Source organism: Dasypus novemcinctus, chromosome 15, assembly GCF_030445035.2.
Source record: "Dasypus novemcinctus isolate mDasNov1 chromosome 15, mDasNov1.1.hap2, whole genome shotgun sequence".
Taxonomy (NCBI): domain Eukaryota; kingdom Metazoa; phylum Chordata; class Mammalia; order Cingulata; family Dasypodidae; genus Dasypus; species Dasypus novemcinctus.
This window is the reverse complement of record NC_080687.1, coordinates 37,569,666-37,574,770: the sequence shown is the minus strand read 5'-3', so window position 1 is coordinate 37,574,770 and position 5,105 is coordinate 37,569,666. Positions and strand designations below refer to the sequence as shown.

General features: G+C 35.6%; 1 non-coding gene across 1 annotated transcript; it reads left to right on the top strand.

Annotated features, from left to right (window-relative positions):
* The first annotated feature begins 2,913 nt into the window (after positions 1–2,913).
* On the top strand, positions 2,914–3,019 carry LOC111764947 (U6 spliceosomal RNA). The gene has a single exon (XR_002797421.1). It is a non-coding gene; the product is annotated as a U6 spliceosomal RNA (small nuclear RNA).
* The last annotated feature ends 2,086 nt before the right edge of the window (positions 3,020–5,105 follow it).

Genomic DNA, 5,105 nt, shown 5'->3' with positions numbered 1-5,105 from the left:
GCCCTCCCTTTAAAAAGAAAAGAAAAATCCCTCAGAAGCCCTTAATCTCCCCCCTTACACACTTAAATTTGTGGTTCCACCTTAGTCTGTTTTTGAAAGCTCAGATCACATAGAACAGAACAGAAGCTGAGAAACGTAATTCTGGGCAGCAAAGAATGGGGCCTGCAGTCAGTGCCTTTTAGAATGCTCCTCACCGTAAAGGCTCAGTATGGTGAATACTTGATCAATCCTCTGCTCTTCCACCAGTGATCACATTTGTAATGGAAATTCTCTAGACCTTCTTCTTCATATTCTGATTTTTTTCCCCCTTTATATTGAAATATAGAGAATGTGTGGGGATATTTCCATGGAACTGTCCTAGGCAAAGATTGCAACAGATCAGATCATCATTCCTTAGATCTGAAAAGGAAATATAGGAAGGGAGCACAGGAAATGTTTACTCCCAAGTGGCACTAAAACTCTGCTTTCTGTGGTACAGGGAAGAACTGGGAGGAATCCGTATACAGCTGTAATTTCCAATAGAACTTTCTGCATTGATGGAAATGTTCTATAACCTGCCCTGTTCAGTACAGGAGTCATGAGCAACATGTGCTTTTGGGGAGTTGAAATGTGGCTAAGTCTAACCCACAAACAGAAGTTTAATTAATTTTAATTTTAATTTAAATAATCACATGTGGCCATTGGTTACCTTATTATACAGGTTACCTTATTATACCTTATTATACCTTATACAGGTCTAGAGTTCAAACAACCTGGTAAGGAGAGATGGGAAGCCAAATGAGAGGATTCAAAATGAAACAAAACACAAAAATCTATTCAAATTAAACCCTTGTAACAATGAACAGAAAACAATGGTTGAGGTAGACTAACCAATAAAGTTGTTCATGTAATTATCTTTCTACCTTTGCTATGGTCATATCTGCCAAAGTAAAACATCAAGTCAATTAAGAATAAAATATTTTTTAAAAATAACCAAATCAATTTTTTCTAGTCATTTATCAAATCAGCCCAAATAGTTGATCTTGTAAACTCAATTACCACAGTCTGATTGAATTAAAAAAGAAAATTAGATAGAATTTCTCTCATGCAAACAAAAATAAACCATCTAATGGGATAGGTGCAAGAAAAAATTCAGAAGAATAAAAAGAGAAGATGAAAATTTCCCAGATCATCAAATAAAGAGTAACTAACTTTCTAATAGCAACAACAATGATAAAAGAGTACAGGAAGAAGAAAGAATGTGGAAGGAAGACATAAGAGAGTGGCTGAAAAGGAGAGAAAGATGAAAGGAAAGAGGGAGGGAGAGAAGAAAAAGAATCAAAACACAGAATAGGGAGGACAAACAAAAGCACAAAATAGTCTGTTAAAAATAAATCCAATGCATAAATTTAGTAATAATAAAAATTTAATTTAACGATTACTTAGTTCTTTAGTTATGAGAAAAAATATTATTAGACTGGGTTTAAAATATTTAGCTATATGCTTTTTATGAGACACTCTTAAAATACTTAAATCATTAAGGTAGAACAAAAATGGATGGAAAAAAGTATGCCAGATAAACATTAACTGAAAGAAAGCTAGTGTAACAATGTTAATAATGACCAAAGTAGACTTAATATTTAGGCAAAGATCAACATGTTGATACACAAAAGGTGCTTCCTTTCACAGTGAAATGTCACCAGAGAGTTTCATATCCAAGGCATTTTCATTTTTTGATTTGTTGGCATTTTTCCTTGAGAAAATTCTAACTTCTCTCTCAAAAATTGCTCTGTATTCTTGTTTTTTTAATTTTTTATTTTTGGTATTTACACTGGGAAAATGTCTTTGATGCTGAAAACAAGTGTTTCTGACTTCTCCCCATACTGCTTAAATCTGTAATAATTTGGCCTTATAACATTTCACACTCCTCTCTTTATTACATGTCCATGAAAGTATGCCTGATTTGTTTTAGGGTGCCACCCACGTCTTTCTATTAGTTTCTGTAACTTTAGGTTCCATGAGCTTTTCCCTAAATGGAATCCCCCTTATTGGTTTCCTGGTGTTCTCTTATGGTTCAATGCTCCCATTAGTTTCAATACATTTTCAGGTGAAATTAATTAACTTTTGATGGATTTCAAATGCTTTCATGGTATTTTAAGCAAAAACCATTACTTAATTAAAGCTCTAATTTTTTTTTAATGCATACCATTCACTTAAAATCCTTGTTCTTTTAAGCTAGCTGAGCTTGCCCTTGTATTTCACATTATGTCTCTCTCATTTTTCTACTGCAGCTTGGACTAATCTATTTGAGCTTCTTACTTCATTTGCTATACTCTGATTCCTCAGAGGTCAAACATATTCAATGGTTTGACCTGATAACAAGTTTCCCCTGCTTTGTTTTTAATATCCTATATGTCAGGAGTTGGTGGCCCTGATTAGCTTTTCCCATCAGTGTATTATGCATAGCTGACCACTTTGTCACTGCTCTCATCATTACCAACTCAGGCTTATTTAAGCACCCACTGGCCATGCCAACACAATGCTTAAAAAAAACAGAGTTTTGTTTTCAGTTACCTTCATTTGCCTGGCCCTATTTCATGAGACCAGATATAATGAGATTAGCCATGGCAAACAGTTGTGTCAATAAGCAGGCCCTTCTCCTTCTCAGGGTGTTCCTAACTCGGTAGAAGGAGCATGAGTTTTACCATCATAAGTCTTGGATTGTGTTTGGAGTTTGTCAAAGACCAGCTAAGAGAACTTGGGAAAATTATTTAACTTCTTTGAGCCTCAGCTTTCTTTTCTGTAGTATGTAAGTTATTACTATCATATCCACTGTTGTGAAGACTAACTAAATGTGGCAAAGAATGTGAGAGCTCTTTGCAAACTCTAATCTGATTAATTAAATAATCCTGATTCTTCTTAAAACCAAACCATGTGCTCACTTCACCAGCACATATACTAAAAGTGGAACCATATGAGAAAACCAGCATGACTCTTGAACAAGGATGACATGCAAATACATGAAGCATTCCATGTTTTTCTGAAAAACTACAACAAAGCTGCTAGAGTTAATAAACAATTTCAGCAGAGTAGCAAGATAAAAGATTAACACAAAAAATCAGTAGTGTTTCTATACACTAGTAATACACAATCTGAGGAGAAAGTCAGGAAAAAAATCCACTTAAATAATGACTAAAAGAGTCAAATATTTAGGAATAAACTTAACCTAGGACATAAAGTACTTGTATTCAGAAAACTGCAATGTATTGCTAAAAGCCCTAAATAAATGGAAGACCATTCCATCCGTGCTCATGGATTGGAAGACTAAATACTGTTAAGGTGCCAATTCTACCCAAACTGATACACATATTCAATGCAATCCCAATAAAAACTAAACTAGCATTTTTTTTAAAAGAACTGGAAAATGCAACTACGAGATTTATTTGGAAGGGTAAGGGGCCCCGAATAGCCAGAAACATCTTAAAAAGGAAGACTGAAGTTGGAGGACTCTCACTTCTGGACTTTAAATCATATTACGTAGTTACGGTGGTAAAAACAGCATGGTACTAGCATAAAGATAGAAACATAGACCAATGGAATCGAACTGATGGTTCAGAAACAGACTCTCACTTCTATGGTCACAAGAGTTTTGACAAGGCTGTCGAATGCACCCAGCTGGGGCAGAACAGTCCATTCGACAAGTAGTGCTGGTGACGGATGTAGGATGACCAAATACCTGAAAGTAACTTGCTTCTCTCTCTGTTAGTAGGATATAAAGAAAAGAATTTTATGTACAACAGAAGGTAATTAGATTCAACCCTCTCTTTGTGCCAAGTTCTGCTTTTGGAGGTCAAGAATATCCTATTGAAGCAATAAAGTATGAAAACCAGCTTCAACTGGTTGGCTGGACCTGCGCAGAAGAAGCCCTTTGCTGTCATCACTTCAACTTTCTTAATTAACATAGTAAAATTCCTACCCAGGGGTGGAGTTATCCACCCCTTTCTTATCATGCAGTGTATGTGCAAGAGTAATTTCCTGAACATACTAATCATACAATTATATAAACAGCTATGTGTGTTCATCCATATGCATAAAAACTAATGCATAATCAAAGCAAATGCTAAGTAGTAAATTAAGTAGTTAAGCAAGAGTGAAACTGCAGCACAGGGAGTAGGGTCTGAGTCACTTTAGACAGGCCTTGGTGCCTTACCTCTGCAGACATAATAAATGTGAGTTTGCCTAATTCTAGTGTTAAAGTTTTCTTCATGCCATCTCTGGTTACCCAAGAAGGCCCTGCCTTGAGACCTAACACTGGGAAAACTGGATATCTATAGCTGAAAGAAAGAGGACCCCTATCTCATATCGTATACAAAAATTAATTCAAAATGGATCAAATACCTAAATAAAAAAGCTAGAACCATAAAGCTCCTAAGAGAAAATGTAGGGAAACATCTTAACAACTAGTGGTTGGTGGTGGATTCTTAAACCTTACACCAAAAGCATGAGTAACAAAAGAAAACATGGATAAATGGGACCTCCTCAAACTTGAACACATTGGTGATTCAAAGGACCTCATCAAGAAGGTGAAAAGGGAACCCACTAAATGGGAGAAAATATTTGGCAACCACATATCTGATAAGGATATAGAAAGAGATCATACAACTCAATAATAAAAGAGCAAGCAATCCAATTTAAAAATGGGCAGAAGACTTAAATAGACATTTCTCCAAAGAGGAAATACAAATGACCAAAAGAGCACACCAAAAAGGGTTCAATATCACTAGCTATTAGGGAAATGCAAATCAAAACAACAATGAGATATCATCTCACACCACACAGAATGGCCATTATTAAAAACAAAAACAACCACTAAACAGTAAGTGCTGGAGAGAATGTGGAGAAATAGGAATACTCCCTCACTACTGATGGGAATGTAAAATGGTGCCACACTTGTGGAAGACAGTTTGGCAGTTCCTCATGAATCTAAATATAGAACTACCATATGATCCAGCAATTCCTCTACTAGGAATATTTCCAGAAGAACTGAAAACTGTGAAACAGACTTTTGCACAATGATGTTCACAGCAGCATTATTCACAATTGCCAAAAGACGGAAACAACCCAAG